Source organism: Prionailurus bengalensis, chromosome B1 (assembly GCF_016509475.1).
Source record: "Prionailurus bengalensis isolate Pbe53 chromosome B1, Fcat_Pben_1.1_paternal_pri, whole genome shotgun sequence".
Lineage (NCBI taxonomy): Eukaryota > Metazoa > Chordata > Mammalia > Carnivora > Felidae > Prionailurus > Prionailurus bengalensis.
In genome coordinates this window covers 64,854,737-64,876,500 of record NC_057344.1, presented here as the reverse complement: position 1 = coordinate 64,876,500, position 21,764 = coordinate 64,854,737, and the positions used below count along the sequence as shown (strand labels likewise).

Genomic DNA, 21,764 nt, shown 5'->3' with positions numbered 1-21,764 from the left:
GCTAATAATTTTTGAAGGATATAACAGGAGAGGGCTGAGCTAAGTAACCTAAAAGGCTTTGTAGACTGACTGACGTTTGAATGCCTGACCTGTCAAATCACAATAATGGAAAGAAAATAATGCCAGTTCCTCAATAGTGGATATGATAATTTGTACTATTTTATATGGATAAAATTCTTTAGCTTGTTGAAATAAGAATGGCAGCTGAAAGGTGCCAAAGTAGGTTTTATCTAATAAACGTGCAACGTGAAAATGCTCTGAGCCATTAAGACCCACATAGAAACTTCATTTAAAGCCACATACTTGTGTTCTCAAACCTTTGGGAATCATGAAATGAAACATGGCTACCTTTTATGCAATCAACTTTTGAACAAAAATGTAAGGGGCAGGAAGTCTTATAAATATTTGAAAGACTAACTAGAAAGCCAGACCAACAGTACTGGATGAGTCACTAAGAATTACTTCTGATCACTACGTAAGTTAAATGTAGCCTGTGAGTTGTATTGCCAAGCGTAGGTTAAAAATAAAGTCTTCAAATTTTCAAACCTCAGAAAGAATCTTAACCTAACCCAATTTTTTTGTTAATAGTGAACTAGGAAAAGGGGTAAAATGATTCCTACTATCCTTTCATTGGGATTTTTAAAAAATGTTTATTCATTTTGAGAGACAGAGAATGAGCGGGGAGTGGGGGGCAGGTAGGGGGGAGCAGGCAGAGAGAGAGGGAGACACTGAATTCGAAGCAGGTTCCAGGCTCTGAGCTGTCAGCACAGAGCTGGATGCAGGGCTGTGACTCACAAACCATGAGATTCTGACCTGAGCCAAAGTCGGATGCGTAACCAAATGAGCCACCCAGGCACCCCAATTGGGATTTTCTTTTAAACCAACCACTCAAACAGCCCAGATATCTGAGGGAACACTTTCCGCCTGATGTCAGTCTCTGAGTTCCAGCATGATGCTAACCCAGGTTCTCAGAGAATAGTGGAGTCATATCAATAACATGGAAGAACTCTCAAAACTGGTCTTTGTCTCTTAAAAAAGGAGAAAATATACAACAGGTGGGTGATAGTAATTCCAAAAAGTACTTCATCTTTTAAGTGATTTAATTTCACAAACCATGAAAAAGCTGTTGATTGCAATCAATTTACATAGAAATTAGTCAAAATATGTCAACATTGTTACTAGAGCTTCAAAAAATGTAACTGCTTGTAGGAAACAACCTCACATCTCCTGGAAATGGGGAGATAGGACATAAATGCTACAGAATTATTTTAACTTCAATGCCTTAATACACACATTATCCCTCAAGTCAAATTATTCTACTGTAATGACACGATATCTTATAAAAAAAAAAGTAATAGCTTTGTGCATACAGGGGATGTTTGACCCTGTGTATTCTAAGAGATGATTGTGATTTAAGGTTTGCAACATGGAAATGGTTTTCTAGAGGGGAGAAAACATGAAGTGGGTTGCCTTGACAACATGGGTTAGTTGCATCAAGAAATCCATGGCAATGCAGGACCTTCTGGTATTTCAAGATTGCAAACTATCTACCAAGTTATGTTAAAAGAAAACTAATCTCACGGTAAGGCAGTGTTACCTGACCTATGAAATACTAGTTCTCACTCTTTATCTTGAACCTTGTTAGGAAACAGATGAAACATCCAAGTGGACAAGACATTCAGTCAGGAAAGCAGGCAAAAAAGCAGCAAGTGCAAGGTTTTATTTAAGAGTCTGCTCCCCTCCCCCCTAGATCCCGCCGCATGCTAACAGGAGCCCAGGAATTCCTGCATATTCTCTGAAAGTCCATTCTACTAAGCGGAATGTATCTTGCCCTGATTCCCTAGCAGTCTCCCACAAAGCCTCTCTAGGAGGAGTATCACCTGCCATATTGCATGTTCTTAAGTAATGAACATAATAAGGATTAACAACAAAGCTACTTATTAGTTGAATAGAAAACAAAACCTGCTAACATGTATGCCCTTAGTCCAATTATCTTGGCAGGACTGAGGAGAGATTTATCTGTAAATCATCAAGCCTCCAAGACAAAGCCTGTTTCAAAAACCTATGTTATTGAACAAGCTTGTTTCCTTCCCCCAGCAAGCACTGCTTTGTGGCACTGTTCTAAGTACACAATTTCGATACTCTGCTTCTAAAAAAAATCACCATAAAGCAATTTTGAATGGGGAGTTTGGATTTTCCTTTCATAAATGATTTTTTCTAAGGTAAGCAGAACTATGGTTTTCGTTGGCTTAACGTGCAGTAGGATTTCGTTTTCAGCACAGTCTCATGCTGTGATTCATGTGATAGTGCTAGAGATGGGCTGAGTGAAAGAGACATACTGCGTGGCTGGGCTGACCTTCCCTTTTGTGCTGCCTAGCTTTAAAGATCATGGAAGGGAAGCGGGACCTGAGAGACACATATTAGGAGCAGAGGAACTGCCTCTGTAATAACAAAGTTGAGAAGCACTAGCCCAAGCACCCACAAAAGCTCGGAGAGTAAAAATGGGTAGACAGAGACAGCTCCAAACAATGCAAGGCCAAGGTAACCTAGGGAAGTACACCACTGAATATGAAGGCTAAGAACAAAGAAAGGCTTTGCTCCAAGTTGCATTTATTTTTTTCTCCAGGCTAATAGGCAGCCTAATAGATAAACCCATCACCTGCATTAAAGGCCTGTGTTACTCATGAGGCTCTATATCTCTTGGAGGCAAAGCCCGACACTCCAAACCTATGAATAATTAAAAGGATGGCAAAGGATGAATGGACACTTTGTTTTTTATGAGCATGTTTAGAAGTGACAACACTACAGGCATAGCATCAACAATGGCTCAGTGACTAGATAGCTAGAAAAATGGGCACATTATTTGGGAAGTGTGCCAAAGAAGTAGTCATGGACAGCTTCTGATTTAATCCTAAACATCAAGCTTTCTCAATCAAGGTAAGAATGTCAGGGCACCTGGGTGGCTGAGTTGGTTAAACCTCTGACCCTTGATTTCGGCTCAGGTCATAATCTCACGTCCTGAGATGGAGCCCTGAGTCCGGCTCTGTGCTGACATCGTGGAGCCTGCTTGGGATGCTCTCTCTCACCCTCTGCCCCTCTCCCACTCACAAACTCTCTCAAAATAAATAAACATTAAAAAAGATAAGAATATCAAGAATTCAAGCACATACCAAGCTATTACTTGCCTTCTTAGCCAAGTCCTTTAACCTTATCAATTGATACACTTTCCATGCAAACATTCATTGGACCGCAGGAAAACAGGAATTTATCCAAGAAGACAGAACTCCTCTTTCTCCAGTGACTTCAGTTCTCATAATAAGTGACCCATTTGATCTCTGGTTTACTTACTGTGACCACACATAAGTCAGTCTCACATGGGAGCTATTTGGGTGACATATGTGAGTCTACCTTGTGGTCACGTTGAAGAAAATCCCTCTGTTTTAGAGAAGAAAACTAGATATATCTAAATAAAACCTATAGTTGGTGAAAAGCAACAAGGATGACGCAGAAGGAAATCTTCCATTTTGGTCCTTATTTTACACAAATGTGTAATTTTGAGTAAGACGGTTAACAGTCTTTGGGTCTCGTGTTTCTTTTCCTTGTAAAATAAAATGTTAGGGGCACCTGGATTGTTTAGTTGGCTGAGCGTCTGACTTCGTCTCAGGCCATGATCTCACAGTTTGTGAATTCAAGCCCCACATCAGGCTCACTGCTGTCAGCGCAGAGCCCGCTTCTGATCCTCTGTCCCCCCCTCTCTGCCCCTCTTCCCACTCACACTCTCTCTCAAAAAAATAAACATAAAAAAGAATGTTAGCTCTGCTGATTTCCAATCTTATGTAGAGGCCAAAGGTTTTTCAGTTTCAGAAGCTATCTGAGGTCAAAGGGGAATGAAAAATAGGAAGGCTTCTGGGTCCCCCTCTTTTTACTTTTCTCACTGGTCTAATCAGAGTATTTCGGCTTTTACCTCTTTTGCTATTTACTCTTTTATTTAACATTTTAAACTAAACTTTTAATTTTGGAATAAACTAGAAATTTATGGTTTCCCCTAATGTTCACATCTTATATTACCATGATACCATCTGTCAAAGAAACCAACATTAGCTTCATAAATTTTAACTGAACTCTAGACTTTATTAGGATTTCACCAATTTTCTCACTCTTTCCTTTTAAATTTTTGTTAGATACTGTTCCCTGATGAAAGTTCCAAGGCCATCTTTCAGAGTTTGGCAACTATGGGAGAGATATAAAGGACAATCTCATACCTGAGGCTTTCTTTCCGATACCATCAGAATGATTTAAAATTCTGAGTTAGGACTATTTTCTCCTTATTTAAGTCAATGCTACAGAAAACATGGTTCTGCATTGGCATCACCCGGGAGCTTGTTAGGAATGCAAAATCTGAAGCTCCACCTGAGGTCCACTGAATCATCAAAACTTGATTCATATTTTGATAATTATTTCCATAAATTTATAGGAAAAGCTCATTTTAAAGGCTGCATAGAATTTCATTGTATAACAGTCTCCTGCTCTACCCTTCTGCACCCTTCTTTACCATCATTTAGAAGCAATCACTTAAAATATGGGAGGTGATGCTTCTGATATTTACCTCTAGCATTTAATATAAATTACTTCTACTGTTATTAACAACTCATTGATACTACACATCATCTTTTGATCCATTATTATTTTTTTTATTTAAAGAAGTTATTTTAACATTTATTCATTTTTGAGAGACAGAGAGAGAGTGTGAGTGAGGAGGGGCAGAGAGACAGGGAGACACAGAATCTGCAGCAGGCTCCAGGCTATGAGCTGTCAACACAGAGCCTGACCCGGGGCTTAAACTCACAGACTGCAAGATAATGACCTGAGCCAAAGTCAGACACTTAACTGAGCCACCCAGGCGCCCCTTGATCTGTTGTTATTGTTGTTGATGATTTAATGCTAACCAGAGTCTTCCTCACTCACATCCAGACTCCCAGGGTAACTGAATGGCTATTTTGGTTAAATCAGTATAAGAAATTATATTATAACTATATAAAAGAGTATTCATTAAGAAGTCAAGTATTACTCTAGAGGACTGTTGTTTTCAGTGTCATCTGGGGGCCCTTTTAAGGGAGCAGGTGTCAAAACTATTTGCTAATTCTTAAAGATTTGTGAATGGTAAGATGTTCCAGGAGGTAGTGATGTATCACAACAGACTGAAGGCGGAAGCACAGATGAGATGTCAGTTGTTTTCTGTTAGGCCAGACATGAAAGAGATCTGCAAAATGAAAACCAACTGAACTCTTCTCATTGAATAGTTTTTGTTTTGGAAAATACAATTTTTCACAGAAACAGACTTAACATGTAAATGTTTCCGGTTAATTTAAAATGATTTAGTAAAGGGGCGCCTGGGTGGCGCAGTCGGTTAAGCGTCCGACTTCAGCCAGGTCACGATCTCGCAGTCCATGAGTTCGAGCCCCGCGTCAGGCTCTGGGCTGATGGCTCGGAGCCTGGAGCCTGTTTCCGATTCTGTGTCTCCCTCTCTCTCTGCCCCTCCCCCGTTCATGCTCTGTCTCTCTCTGTCCCAAAAATAAATAAACGTTGAAAAAAAAAATTAAAAAAAAATGATTTAGTAAGTATATGTGCGACCATTTCTCAGTTTCAGTTTCTAATATGGTAAACATTGATGGATATAGCCCTCATAAACTAAAGCTCTTTGCTGTCTTCAATAATCTGCAAGAGTGTAAAAGAAGTATTGAGGCCAGAAAGCCTGAGAATTGCTTCTCTAGAGAAATAATTCACGTTATCAATAAAGTTCTATTGCTTTTTAAAGATAATTCCTTTTTATTTGCTAAGGATGTACCTACCTTATTTTTTATATCCTTCACTGCATCTATCCAAAGCCCTTTAATTTTACTTCTTAAGCAAATCAGATATCCTATCAAACTGATTTTTTTCCAGGGACCTCTAACCTTGAGGCTTCTGTTTTATTCTACATTCTAAGCTGGTCACTGTCATGGTCTCTTTTTCTATTTTTTCTTTTTTCCCCTTCTACTCTCCTCTTCGGCATCCTTCCCTGTGGTGATTTCTTTCAAATGGCATAGAAATGGTTGGTGCACAACCTTTGTCCTGGAAGCTCCTTTGCTCCCCTGCTTTGTTGCTTCCTGTGCTTCTCCAATCCTAAGGTTTTTCCTGTATCCAGTTGCTTATTTTGCTCAAGCATTTCCTTGAAAAGTTCCCTAAGAGGGCATGGGATATAAGTTTCAGAATCCTTGCAGTGCCTGAACATCTTTATTCTATTCTTATGTTTTATAGGTGTACCTGCTGATTACTAAAGTTGTGGATGAATATTTCTTTAGAATATTCAAATTCTTACTGCATTGTCTCTTAAGCATGTGTTGTTGAGAAGACCACCATAATACTGATTACAATGGGATTCACCAGAAGCTCCTTGGAGGCTTCCAGAATTTACCATTTTTTATTTATACTTTGTATTCTGATTTTTTACAGTAGCATACCTTTAGCTAAGTCTTTGTTCATTTGTGCTGGATAATCATACCCTTCGTGTTGCAGAAGCAACCTTGCATTATTTCTTTGATAATTTTCTCTGCCTTCTTCTTTATTTTAAGCATAAGGGAATTTTCTTAATCCAATTCTAGCCTTCTTTTATTAAGCCTTTATAAAAACTGTTTTACTCCTTTTTTTGCCCTTTTATTTTAGTTTCTGAAATACTTGCTCAACTTTCTTTTTCAAGCATTTCACTGAATGTTTTTTATTAGCTACTTGACTTCTAAGGGATTTCCAAAAATCTACTCTTTCATTTTTTCTAAATTGATGGGAGCTTGAAACATAAATATGCAACTTAACCAATTGAGATTTCTTTGTCAAGTTCTGATGCCAATGCTAGAGCAGCCTCCTGAAGAATACCGAAAAACTCATCCTTTCCCTCCCCACTGAAGTGTTTATTTTTTTTTTTTATTTTTTTTTAACGTTTTATTTATTTTTGAGACAGGGAGAGACAGAGCATGAACAGGGGAGGGTCAGAGAGAGGGAGACACAGAATCTGAAACAGGCTCCAGGCTCTGAGCTGTCAGCACAGAGCCCGGCGCGGGGCTTGAACTCACGGACCGTGAGATCATGACCCGAGCCAAAGTCGGCTTCTTAACTGACTGAGCCACCCAGGTGCCCCATGGAAGTGTTTAAATATCACTTGGGTTGTATGTTACAAGTTTCAAGCCCTGACACCCTCCAATTTCCACAAAAATCTAAATGCTTTATGAAGGAGGTAAATGATGACCAGTGAAGAGCAGGCCTTCTTAATTTGTCATGACTTTGGTTGGGATGTCTCTGAACTAAACTCAATGGGTAAACTTGGAGCTTAATTTCTGCTACTTCCTCAAAGGGACTCGATCACTGTCTGATTAAGAAATTTGGATGAAGAGATACTCAATGGGAAGACAGAAGATACGGGCCCTGAGAAAAGGTGAAGGGATTATTTTTCTTACAGAATAATCCCTATGCTTGGGGCCTTTTGACTTGAATCAGCCCATTAAAGGTGTTAGGAAATACCTTTGTGGATCACAGGCCTTCCTCAAGACCTGTGTGGCTGAGGTAGAAAGACCGAGGATCATGTCAGCCAGCCCCTCTTAGTTGGGGCACCTCAAGGAAGAGATACTTATTTAGGCTGTGGGATCATCTTCCCCAGGTGAGGCACCCAGTTGCACAGGGAATTGTGGTCTAAGGAAAATGGTGGGGGGAGCAGTTTAAGGTTCAGGGCCAGAAGGCTTAGGTGCATCAGGTGCATGGCACTGGAACTCCAGGACTCACAGGACAAGTGTCCACAGCAGCTGTGGGTCAGGGGGCCTTTCCCTCTGTCACTGAGGTGACACGGTTTGGTGCTCTTGGTGACAGTAGTTGCTGTTTTTTACTGCTGTTTCTTCCACTTGGCACCATGATTCTTGAACTAAAGCATTACCATTGGCTCATCAAAATTGAGGGTTGAAGTCATGTACCCAGTCTGTGTACTTGGTCTTTTAGAACATGTCTTCCAATGCTCTAAACTGTTCCAGGGCAGGCTGTGTGGACCCCAAAAGCAACTTTGGCTTTGCTGACATGAGATCCCTATGTCCTAACCCTACGAATGCCATAGTTCAATCAGCTGGGTCACTCCTGACTCATACTGCAGTGTCTCAGTTTCCTCAGTTTCCTCTGACCATATTTAGAGTTATGAATTCTAAATAAAATTGCATTTAAAAAGGAGAGTTCTACTGCTTTAAACAGCTTCAGAAACCAGTTGTAATTGCAAAAAATAATTTTAACGTGAAAATTTTGGGACCACAAAAAATACTCAAAAGTTGAAATTAAAGTCATTTAGGGGCACCTGGGTGGCTCAGTTGGTTAAGCATCGGACTCGGCTCAGGTCATGATCTCGTGGTTCATGAGTTCAAGCCCCGCACAGGGCTTGTGCTCAGAGCCTGGAGTCTGCTTCAGATTCTGTCCCTCCCCCACTCACACTCTGTCCCTCTCTCTCTCTCTCTCTCTCTCTCTCTCAAAAATAAATAAACATAAAAAAATAAAAAAAAATAAAGTCATTTAAAATTTACATATACTAATAGTTAACATTTATTCTCATCATATTCCAGATACACTCTTAAGTGCTTTATGTGTATTATCTCATTCAGACCTCCTACATGAGGTACATGAGGGGGTACATGTTTTTATTATCTTCACTAAGCACATGAAGAAATACAGGCATGGAGAAATTAACTAACTTGCTACAATGACCACTGTCAAGGACCCAAGTCCTGATGGGCTGACTCAAGGGCTCAAGTTCTTGATCATCACATTAGTCAGATGGAGTTAATAAAACTAACTGAATTATGGATTACTTTATATAAGAAGTCTTTAAAAGAAATATTTCAATGAACCTATAAAAATGATTAATTACCATATCAGGTCTTCATATACAAATAACTCTTGTTACACTTAGTACAACCCTTTAGAAGGTAAACACAAAATAAATTTTGTTCAAATATGCCAGGCAAGAATAATTGTTTTAACATTTTGTATGAACTCCTGAAAAGGTTTTAGTATGTTGATATTTTTCCTGTCTCAATTCTGCTTACTTTATTAATTTGCTCAGCAAATTCCCTTTAGAATTTGCAAGCTTAAACTATCCAACTCTTGGATGACTATATATTCAGAACTGCTGGACTACAAATTAATCAAGTATGCACCTTGAAAGTAATCCAATGTTCAATGAATAGTTCTTTAAAAACGTGCATGCTACTCTCTTGTTGGCCTTAAAGTGAATTCAATCCTAAATATTGATTTCGTAAGACTGGAAAAGTGAACTTGTCACAGTGTTGATAATGGAGAGCTGGGGAAGATTTCACTTAGCAGGAAATTACTGTTTACAAAGTACTTTTACTTACATCATTTTATTTCTCAGGATAATCCCGAAAAGTTGGCAAATAAGATATTATTGCCGTCCTTCCATCTTCCATTTTTCTGACACAATGCATTTCAGGTCATGAGACTCAACTAAAGGCACAAAGCAATTTCATTAAGGGTTTGACTCCAGCTGTTCCGTACACCCCATCTAGGTTCTTTCCACTGTGCCATGTTATACCCCACTGGGCAATACTTGCAGACACATGGGCATTTCTGTCCAGCAGAGATCATCAACTCTTGGTCTGCAGGCTGATTCTGGCCTTCAGATGTGTTTTGCTTTGCCTGAATAGTTTTAAAGTTTGAATTAGTTACGGTTATTTTTTTTTTAATTGGAAGAGATAAGTTAAATCTAGAATTTTAAGATTCTCCTGACAAAGTAGTTGATTTGACAACAGTCAACTAGAGATGAGGAGCTACTACTCTGTTTAGAGTAGGCACATCTATTCCGTAATGCCATTGTCACCACTTCTCCTTATCATATTCCCTGGACTGCATTATTTGCCATTTATCATCATAAAATCAGACTGCTTCATTCATTTATATAACCTGTTTCCTGATATAAAGTAAATTATCTGTGGGACTGAGCAGCATTCCACAGACACTGTTGGTAAGTTTTCTCAGCCAACGTGGACAGGATTGTCTTTGTGCATCTTCTTAGCTCTGGTTCCTAACAGTCATTTGGCAATCTTTTCATCTTAATTTTCTTTATTAAATTGTTTCCCTGATGGACAGGGAGACAGTTGTGAAATTAAGGACCTTTTCACCTAGAAATCCCCATACATTTTCTTTCAGTTATAATTTAGTAGTTGGAATTATATTAACCCTATCTAGAGTTACTAAAATTGTTTCCCAAACCCTTTTTAGGTCTATTTCAAAATGTTATAACTAACTCATTTTCAAACTCCCTGCCTTCATTCCTACCCGACAAGAATGTATGTCCTCTAAGATCAGAAAATTTTTCTTGTTCATCACTATAATCTTATGACTGGTAATCTTATAGTAGGTACTCAGTAAATATATGGTGACTTGAGTGGATGAAATGGGAGTAGTGAATCATAATGGACATTACTAGAAGCTCTCAGTGTGGCCCTTCAGATACAGTTGGCTCTGGGGGTGGTCTTATATAGGAGGAGTCCAATGGGAGTTTATCAGTGCTTAAGATATAAGTAATTTCCTAGATACTGAAAAGATCCAGCTCAAAAATTTGTTAGTTTTCTTCATTGACAAAAATACTCCATTGAAATATCAACTTTTATATTAAGCTAGCTCTGTATTTACAGAAACTCCAAGTTTCAAGAAAATATAATTATCTTTCATAGACTCACTAAACTAATTTGCTTAGACCTTCAATCTACTCTGGTTTTCTTTACTGTGCCAGGGAGAAAATGGCTTTCCGCCCAGCCTGCCTCTTTTCTTAGGGTCAGAAATCTTCTATGTATGTCTCAGGGCTGCAAAACAGCTTGCTGTCCAGAACTACTTTAATTTACTTTAGCCTTTAAACACCTGCTTACAACTCATGAGAAAAAATGAAGTGTGGCCTGGACCCTTATATCTAGCTAGCTTCTACTCACCTCTCAGGATGCCTCCTCATCCTCAATTGGCCTCAAACTCTCCTTTCCTCTCTTTGCTTCTTTCCTCCTTTTTCTCGTCTCCCTTTCTTCTCTCCTGTCTTCTTGTAGACATGCTTTTAATGGTTTTCTTTTGTTTGTTTGTTTGTTTGTTTGAACATTTATTTATTTTGAGAGAAAGAGAGGGAGAGACAGAGATCATGAGTTGGGAAGGGGCTGAGAAAGAGGGTGAGAGAAAATCCCAAGCAGGCTCCGCATTGTCAGCACAGAGGCCGATGTGGAGCTCCATCCCACAAGCAGTTCATGACCTGAGCTGATACCAGGAGTCAGACGCTTAACCGACTGAGCCACCCAGGTGCCCCATAATGGTTGTCTTTTCTTCAATATACAGTATATCTTATTTTCCTCCCCATGATTTGCTTCAAAGGGTAATAAGAAAGATTAAGAAAGCACATATATTACTTCTTTTAGGACCTGGACCTTGGACTTCTTTGTTACTCAGCACCCTGTCCTATGGAACTGTTAAGAGTTGGCAGTTAGTTGCAACTGTTAGGCTTTAAAGGGACTGGAGGCCGGCAAAGGGGTAGTCATGGCCAGCTATGGGGCAAGTTAGAGATCTGCCCTGGCAGCATTCCAAAAACAGAGCCTCAAGAAGCCAGATCAAGCCAGGCAGGCTCAAGACAAAGAAGGCCCTCTAACCAAGTACCAAGTAAGGAAGAAAAGGCACGAAACCCTGCCCCCAAGATATCCCTTCCCCAAGTAATATATTTTCCACACCCCAGTTAACATCTGTTAAAAGACAGAGACCCTAACCCCGAGAGCAGCTATCCTTGAGCTCGCCCACTCTCACATTTCAAGAGCGTACTCTCCCTTTAATAAACTTTCCTACTTGCACCACTCAACTGTTGTTTCTCGTCTCTCCTTGGATTCTTTATGGTGATGAGACCAAGAGCCTCTGGTGATATCATGGGATGGACTGGTGGAGGCCACAGGGCCCAGAGTCTCCCTGGTCCACCAAGGAACACAACCTAAGCTACTGTGGATGTGAAGAATTCTCTCTATACCAGTTTTTCCTTTCCTTCTGAACATTTAAAATTCACTTGAGTATAAAATTTCTTTGTTTTCATTTCCTTTTAAATAAGTGGATTCCTCACTTTGCTTTTTATGAAATCACAGAATTTTAAGTTGGAAGGAAATTAAAAGATCACCTCATTCAGTCCTTGTTTTACAGATGGAGAAACTGAGGCACAGCTCAGAATGATTAGGCTTCCGAACCAGAATTAAAATCTGACATCCTGACTCTTAACCCAGCACAGTGTTTTTTTGTTTTGTTTTGTTTTGTTTTTACTGTTTGAATTGTTTCTTCTTTTTAACTTAGCTACTTTCCTTATATGTCAGTGAAAAGAGAATTTAAAAATATTTATCATTCTTGGTGTTTTGGATTCTCTGTGTTAGGGTTCTCTCTCTCTTTTTCTTCCCATCCTGTTTCCATGTGGAAGGGCTTCTGTTAGAATAACATAGCTCGTCTCTATCTGTCCATCACTCACTTCTCTACCAGAGGAAATGGGGGAAAAAAACTGGGTATGGACTTCTGCCTCCTGTTCTGCTTTCCCCACCTTTTATAACATTCCATGCTATCCATTTCACAAGGGCAGGTTCTGCTACACCTGTGGCCGAGTGGGTAAATTCACCCAATTTGGGGCAAAACGTTCATATGAAAGATAATAGCACTGGTATGGTGAGGCAGTGGGTGGTATGTCTCTGTGGGAAACAAAAGGAGAGCAGCTACTTGATGGTAGAAAAAAATAGAAAATTGGATGGGAGCTGGTTTGTGAGAGATTAGGTCTCTTTGGAGTGAAATCTTTCAGACATCTGTATTATTAAAATGTTGATAATAGCATACAAGCATTTGATGCACAAACAATAGGGTTAGACACTATCATTCCAGAGAGATGTCAAAGTCTTCCTCATTTCTCTCTTGTCAATGCAATAGAAAAGCAATTTGATTTGGTCTACAATATTTGCTTTTGAAAAAAAAACATGTTGATTTCCTCGGGCCTTAATTTTAAAAATTCACTCAAAAATTTACAAAGAAATTTTTCTTAGATTTTATGCCAAGATTTGAGAAACTGGATAAATGAATTAAGAAATAATTCCAGCTGAGAGAGAAAAGTCTTTAGCTGGAGGAAAATTTAAATATGAAAGTAATTTGAAACTCAGTTGTTATAGCATCTTAAGAAAAATGAAAGTGAAGCACAAATATAACTTCTTTCTCATTAAAAAAACTTCAATCATAAGATGATGCTTTGGGGAAATCTTTATTTGTAAATCTGTGTGTATGTGTGTGTGTGTGTGTGTGTGTGTGCACATAGATGTACATATGCTTCTGCACATTCTAATTCGATGCTTTTATGCTTTCCATATGGATCATTGTAATATTGATTCCCTCATTTCAACCATAGTTTATGTTTCAAATATCAAAAAACAAAGTATATAAAAGAAGTTCTATTTTGTGGGCCCTCTGTCTTGGTCAAAATAAAACTGTATTTTCACAAAGATGGAACTGTATCCTGTTAAAGACTTCAAGAACAAATCTAATCAGGTTAAGTATTTCTTTTCATATCTAGAATAGTAACACAAGGTGACATTCTTAGCAAGGAAGTGAGGTTATGTTCTTCAAGCAATAATTTTCAAAGAAAGAAACAGAACTGAAGTCATATATAATTGTATCTACTAATAAGGAAGTACGGAAGAGAAACGTTCCAGCCAACGATGATTATTCAAGAATTGTTTAAGTCTCCTTTGTGACAACCTCTTGTCAAATCCTGTTTCTATATCCAAATTCTCTTTCCCCAGTGTCCTGGATATCCAATTGCTAAGTAATATCTTCTTGATTTGCCTATGTTATGTGAAGCTTGGGCAACAAGAGGAAAGTCACTTTTTTATGTATTTATAGTTACTGTTAAAAAAGAAATCCTTTTATATGGACAGTCCCGCAAATAAACACCAAACATATGATGGCTTGCTCTCTTTGAATTACCTTCACCATTCCCTCTGGAGTTACAGAAAGTTCTTGATTCCCCCATACCACCATCCCATTGACTACCATGCTTTTCAAATTTATTACAAAATATTGTAAGTAATTCATCTTTTTCCATCCTTCCTGCAGTGGGCTGTATGCTCTTGGACAGCCGGTTTTTTTCTCTATTTGGTTCCCTATTGAACACAACTACCGTGGTAGATAGTACAGTGAGTTGAGTGAATAAGTGAACTGGGCATGACTGGAGCTTTCTCAGAGCAATCATTCAGAACACAGTCTGATACTGGTTAGAGTTCACATCTGCCTAGAGGGAGGACTGTTTATGGATGGAAGCTTCGCAAACGAATACATTCTTCTGCTGCCCACAGAAGAATATTTCTATTTTGAACAAACTATTCTGTGATGCTGACCCCAGCTGCCTAGTCTTCTTGTTCTTGAAATTTTAAAGACGAATTCAATTGTCGGAATTCTCTCAAAAGACAAAAGGATGAGGCCCTATAATAAATCCCAAGTATCTATTAGAAAAAAGCATGAGACACTTATATTTTCCATCTTATTTGACATAAGACATGTTGGCATTGCTATCTACTCATATTTAATATTATTTTAATTAAAATGTCAGTTGTAGTTCTGAGGGGCGCCTGAGTGGCTCAGTCAGTTAAGCGTATGACTTTGGCGCGTTTTGTGAGTTCGAGCCCCGCCCCCTGTTGGGCTCTGTGCTGACAGCTCAGAGTCTGAAGCCTGCTTTGGTTCTGTGTCTCCCTCTCTCTCTGCCCCTCCCTTGCTCACACTGTGTCTCTGTCTCTCTCAAAAATAAACAAACATTAAAAAATTAAGAAATATATATATATATATATATCAATTGTAGTTCTGAGGGCATTGTAGAGGCTGCTTTTAGGCAACAGTCTTGAGCAACAGAAACTTAAGCAAGGGAAAAGGACCCACAGTGACCGCCGAGGTGACGCAAACAGGCTCATTAAGCAACCCACCTTGAAACAGTCATAGACTCTAACTGACCAGTTACAATCAGGCACGGTTCCTGAGACTTCCAGAAAAGAGAGAATTCCCTGTGTCTCCATACTCCCTTACTCAGCCCTGTAACTGTGGCTCCTCCCCACTCCCTCAATGCAGACAGTCTCTCCTTTGCTGTCCTGCCCACTGCTCCTTCGTAGTGATTCAATAAACTCCTATGTCTTGTTCTGCCTCAGGTGAATCCCCTCCCCCCGCCCCACCATGCCACCGCCCCCATTCAGTCCAGACGCCCCACAGACATGAACGTGTTAAGGCAATAAAACAAACATAAAAAAAACTAAAGCAAAACGAAACGATTTTAGTAGAAAAGATAATGCTCCAACTGAGTTGAAATGCTTCTCTTTTAATGATCTTTTTGTTATTTTGTGGTTTACTTGTCCTTTCCCTTCCCAGGGCTATCAGCTAAGGAGACTGTTGGGGTCCTCCTTCTCACCAAAAGAAGCCGTGAGAAGTAAGGGGACCTGTTGGTGGCAGACAACACCACCACTGGATAGAGAAATTTGCTGTGAAGAGCTTACGTGGCTCATTTGGAAAGTGTTATGTTGAAAACAAAATAATTTTTTGAGTGTTCTAAATCACTGCACTTAGGGCTCCTATAATAATGGAACTGAAACACAGCAAGATGACAGGGCTAGTATGCATTGCAAATGATGAGTATGGATAATTTTTGCAAGTATAAAGAAAGTTTCATCTAGCCTCATACTAGGGCAGAGATTTTCATTGCCTCCAAGCTTATATATTTCTGAAGAAATGAAACAGCAAACCTACTCCCCAGAACTGGGCTCTGATTATAAGGAAACCTCCTGGAAACATCAAAACTTTATTTGATGGGGCGCCCAAGTGGTTCAGTCTGTTAAGCATCCAACTTCGGCTCAGGTCATGATCTCACAGTTCATGGGTTCAAGTCCCATATTGGGCTCTGTGCTGACAGCTCAGAGCCTGGAGCCTGCTTCTGATTCTGTCTCTGACTCTCTGCCCCTCCCACATTCATGCTCTGTCTCTCTCTTTCTCAAATATAAATAAACATTAAAAAATATATTTTCTGAGGGCTTTTTTTTATCATGTAATTCCAAGTAAAACTGAGAAGTAAGAAGGATGCCAAAGAGGGGGTCCAAGAATCCTGGAATGATGCCAAAATGTTCATACCTACTAAAACTCTTGCCAGTGATCAAAAGAGAATCTTGCAGAAGTTCATCTAGAACTGGGCCTTTTATAGACCTAATTTTATAACTCGTGATTATTGCTGTTGTTGTTTAAAGCAGAAGAGCAGTAGCTATGTAAAATTGTGAACAAGGGCTACTGAAGGAACGGAGACATAACAGCAGATTCTGTGAGGAGGAAGAATGAAAACAACAAAACAGATAAAAGGTGAAGGGGAGCAGATTTTGCCACCCTAAAATATGCTTCTTTGACATAGTGATTATTTTAAACTGGTTATTTTTAAAACACAGCAGACAGAAAAGCGCTAAAAATCCAGCAGAAGTTACCCTTTGGTAAGAAGCATTTACATTTATAAGGAAAATCTCCACTGGTAAGGCTAGATCTCTTACTGTACTAGAAGAGTCAATTTCTAGAACTCTTACCAATGAAGAAGGCAACAACTTAAAGCTACTTAACAACCTTACCCTTGTTTACTATGTTGTCCCTGGTAACCTCCCATAACTGGTGTCCTCTTTATCCCAAACATCTCTTCTGTCTTTAGCTGAAGATGGTATTTAAGGTGATGGCTTTGGTCATTTCAGTGTTACTTGGTTTTCCTGGGTCTCTCCCATGTAGACATATTATTAAACTTTTGTTTGTTTTTGTACCGTTAATCAGTCTTTTTAAAAAAAAATTGTTTATTCATTTTTGAGAGAGTGCAAGCGGGAGGAGAGGGCAGAGGGAGAGAGGGAGAGAGAGAGAGAGAGAGAGAGAGAGAGAGAATCCAAATAGGCTCCATGCTATCAGTGCAGAACCCCATGTGGGGCTTGAACCCATGAGATCAAGACCTGAGCCAAAACCAAGAGTGGGATGCTTAACCACCTAAGCCACCCAGGTGCCCCTGGTAATCAGTCTTTTTTTTTTTTTAATTTTTTTTTTCAACGTTTATTTTTGGGACAGAGAGAGACAGAGCATGAACGGGGGAGGGGCAGAGAGAGAGGGAGACACAGAATCGGAAACAGGCTCCAGGCTCTGAGCCATCAGCCCAGAGCCCCATGCGGGGCTCGAACTCACGGACCGCGAGATCGCGACCTGGCTGAAGTCGGACGCTTAACCGACTGCGCCACCCAGGCGCCCCTGGTAATCAGTCTTATATTGATTTAATTATCAGACCAGCCAAAGGACCTAAAAAGGAAGAAGGGAAAACTTTTCTTCCCCTACAAAGGGCGTTCAAAACACAGCACGCTGGCAAGTGCAGAATAAAGATGTAAAAATTAATAAAAGAAATCTTGTTTAAAATGAAGACAGGAAGGGTGCCTGGGTGGCTCAGTCAGTTAAGCCTTGACTTTGGCTCAGGTCAGGTAGGATCTCCCAGTTCCAGAGTTCAAGTCCCGCATCGGGTTCTGTGCTGACAGCTCAGAGCCTGGAGTCTGCTTCAGAATCTGTGTCTCCCTCTCTCTCTGCCCCTACCCCGCTCACACACACACTCTCTCTCTCTTAAAAAAATGAATAAAACTTAAAAAAAATTAAAACAAAAATAAAACGAAGTCAGAAGACCAGAAGGGGGTAGTTTACACACCCTACTACAGTCATCAACAGGAAGAAAGAAACCTTGAAAGTGATACCACTTTAGCTACACTTTGCTACCTCAGCAGGAGGAAAAAAGGTGTTTCTCTGCTGCCCCCCCCAGCTCAGCCAATGAGAGACAGCCACAAATCAGCTAATGAAAAGCCGGTATACTTGGAACTCCAAGTTTACTACAATGGACTCTTTTCTTTATAACCCCTCACAACTTCCCTTGTTGTTCTATAAAAGAGCATTCCTCTCCTTGTTCTCTGCACTTGCCTATAGTTTTGCTGTAGTTTGCTTGACCTAAACTGTAATTCTCTGCTATTCCTGAATAAACTCATTTTTGCCGGTAAAATAACTGACAGTGTTATTTTTAAAATTAACAAAGATAACAGCTTTCTATGTGTTTCAATCTAGTGAGCCAGTTAATGATTTTCAACCTGTAAAATAAGTGATGTATACGTAATGATGTAACTAAGTATTACGAAAATACCTTGGGTAAAAACATCCATGTTTAAGAAGAGAGATTTTAGAAAAAAAATTATTTTAGAAAGGTTTATTCGGGAAGATTTCCCTTAAAGATGGTCTAAGTAAAAACTGAAGTTTTGATTCTTCAAGAGAGAGTCTATCAGCCACTTATGGGAGTGTGGTACAGTACAATGAACAAAGCTCTAGAATCACGGAGCTCTGGCATGTGAGATATATATATATATATATATATATATATATATATATATTTTTTTTTTTTTTTAATTTACATCCAAATTAGTTAGCATATAGTGCAATGATGATTTACCCATTTAGCCCATCCCCCCTCCCACACCCCGTCCAGTAACCCTCTGTTTGTTCTCCATATTTAAGTCTCTTATGTTTTGTCCCCCTCTCTGTTTTTATATTATTTTTGCTTCTCTTCCCTTGTGCTCATCTGTTCTGTGTCTTAAAGTCTTCATATGAGTGAAGTCATATGATATCTGTCTTTCTCTGCCTGGCTAATTTTGCTTAGCATAATACCCTTCAGTTCCATCCATGTAGTTGCAAATGGCAAGATTTCATTCTTTTTGATTGGCATGTAAGTGTCTGATGTGTCTCATTTTCCTTATCTAACATAGGCTTCATGTGCCTACAGAAAATGGAGTTGTAATGAAGATTAAGTTAGTTGGTATCTTCTAAATATTTGGTACACAGTAGAAATTCAGTATGTGGCGGTTGTATTAATGACATTGCAAATTCTCCATCATGGTAAGTAAATGAAGCATTCTGAATTTTCTTATGTATGACTAGGTGATATTATTCAATAGGGTACTAGAAGACCCTGGCTAGGCATATGACCACATTCTCCTTTGTTTCCAATTTTAAGACTATGAACTGTGAGACCTCGAGATTAGTAAAGAATTATAACCTTTGGGCAGTTGGCCTGCTATGGTAACTTGCATTGGCTCTTCTGAAAGCCAGATGTCACATCAAATTAAGGAAGGGAAGGAATTAACATATCATTTGCATTTGTCCAATACAGTTCTTTTTTTTTTTTTAGTAGATACTTCAACTAAAGCATTCGAAGTCATTATGGTGGAAATGTAGAAATACCAAAATGATCATTCCTTTTTATTTGGCATAATAAATTCACACAGAACTTATATTTTATGAACTTCCCAATATTCAACTGTTTTTGATCTACAAAAATGACAAGTGCATATGGTTTAATCTAATCATTGCTAAATCAAAGGTAATTGATTCCCTGATTAATTTAAGTGAAAAAATGAGACAAGGAATAAAAGGATGCATAGAATTGAATATCACATATTCAAATATTATATATTTGTCAAATAACATGCATATGAAAAACTATATAAAGAAATAATTCAGGGGAGAATATAAAGCTGTCAGTGGCATTTGCTGGCCTCATAAGCTTAGCTTCATATCCAGCAACTGGTCTTTCCAATTCAGACTCAAATCTGAACCTCATGCAACTCTTCAGCTTCAGAATAGGAGAAGATCTTAGGCTTCCTAACTGATATGGTATGCATTTCCAAATTGCAATGCTTTGTATATTTTTATCCTTTTGACTTTTCTGGGCTCTGAGAATTACTGCTGACCCTGGGTAACCAGTAGAATAATGGGACTTTTATTGAGTGTTATAAAAGTAGGTGAGCTACTGACTTAAAGATGATGAAAATTGCTTTTTCTCACATAAGCCCTTGACTTTATTTAGATGTTAAAGATTTTTTTTTTCTGGAGACATTAGGATACCTTGATGAATTTACTAACTGAAGATTTTGGTGTAGCAATAGTAGCAATTAATGAAGTAAGGTTTTACTGATCTCTTTCGAGACTATTAAGCCCCAAGGTTCGTCAGACTATGAAGATTTGCACCTTTCTACTTTAAGAAGCCATTTTATCTAAACAGAATCTCCTGCCTGTATTGGCTAATGGTAGAAATTCAGAATAATTAGCTAAATTAATTGTTTCATGTGGCTGGTCTTTAGAACGTTATAAACTGTAATGGAATTACTGAGTTGAGAGCAATTAATGGAATGTACTTCGTATATATCCTAACCAAATGCTATACCTGTCATTTGTAATGACCAATTAAAAACTATCAAAAGAAAACTGTTGATGAATCTTAGTGCCATCAAAATAAGCCATCTAGAACAGTTTACACATGCCTTATATCTGTATAGTTCATATCACTTCAGAATCTGAAGTTGTTTTGGATAGTGTCATTTAAGTATTATGCTAATGCCACATACTTTTAAAGAAGAAAGTAAAAGTTTGGAATACTTCTAGGTTTTTAAAACCTATAAATCATAGAGACAGAGACAGAATGTATGTTTCTCATATCTAGGGCTCATGTTAGATCAGGAGTTGAAAATTCAGATCCTAACACTAGAGCCACAGAAGCATTCAGATGAGTGGGAATGAGGGTGGGGCCTGGGCGGCTCAGTCGGTGAAGCTTCAGACTTTGGCTCAGGTCAGGATCTCATGGTTCATGGGTTCCAGCCCTGTATCAGGCTCTGTGCTGACAGCTTGGAGCCTGGAGCCTGCTTCAGATTCTGTGTCTCCCTCTCTCCCTGCCTTTCCCTTGCTTGCATTCTGTCTCCCTTTCAAAAAATAAATAAACATTAAAAAAATAAAAAAAAAAGATAAGTGGGGATGGCACAAGGTGTCAGGACTAGAGAGGGAGGGACAGTGAGAAATTCAGAGAACTTGAATGCAAATAGCCTTTTAAAGGCACTAAACACCATTTAGCTCCACTTAGCTATCCCTTAGATGTTGCCCTATGGAAATGTGGTTCCAGTAAAGCTAGATACTGTAGGTTTTCAAACAAATACAAATATGTGGAATTTTACGTGAAATAATCACACATCTAAATGTTGATAACTAATTCAAATTTTAAGGCCCGTGGGTCAAATAAAACACATCTGTGGGCTGTCAGGAAGCAACTTCTGGATTAGATTCTAACATCCTTTATACATATACACATGCTATTAAAACTGGCGGATGTTGAGATGCTGTCCTTCATTAATATTTATGACAAAGGAAATGTTTTTAAAAAGAAAGTAGGGTATTTCATGAATTGACAGCTAGTAGGTGCCCACTAGGTTGCTACAACATATTCATTATTAAGAAGAATAAAAAAGACAGATGTATTCACTGCCATTCTCTGGTTTATTAAGTGGTTTAGCTGAGAAGAAAGGGATTTCGTGATAAGGTTGTAAATTATTGGGAATGGTATACTAAGAAAGGATCAAAGTCGTATATAAGGGATGATTCCACAAAATCTGAAGGTAGAAGAAGACTTTTCAAGTTCCATACAGCATCGTGTAATGTTTATTACACAAAAATAGGGGAGGGATAGATAGCATGAAGAAGAGAAAAATCTGAATTTTTTTTATCCTAGATTGTTGCTCTTGAAATGAAATATTACACTTGACAAAGTTGAAATGAAAATTTTATATGGATGCAAGTTGAAAAAAGAAACC

At 38.8% G+C, this 21,764-nt stretch overlaps 1 protein-coding gene across 4 annotated transcripts in view; it reads right to left on the bottom strand.

Moving 5' to 3' along the window:
- Positions 1-21,764, bottom strand: part of MARCHF1 (membrane associated ring-CH-type finger 1) — an 889,798-nt gene that overhangs the window by 34,224 nt on the left and 833,810 nt on the right. The window lies entirely within an intron of this gene.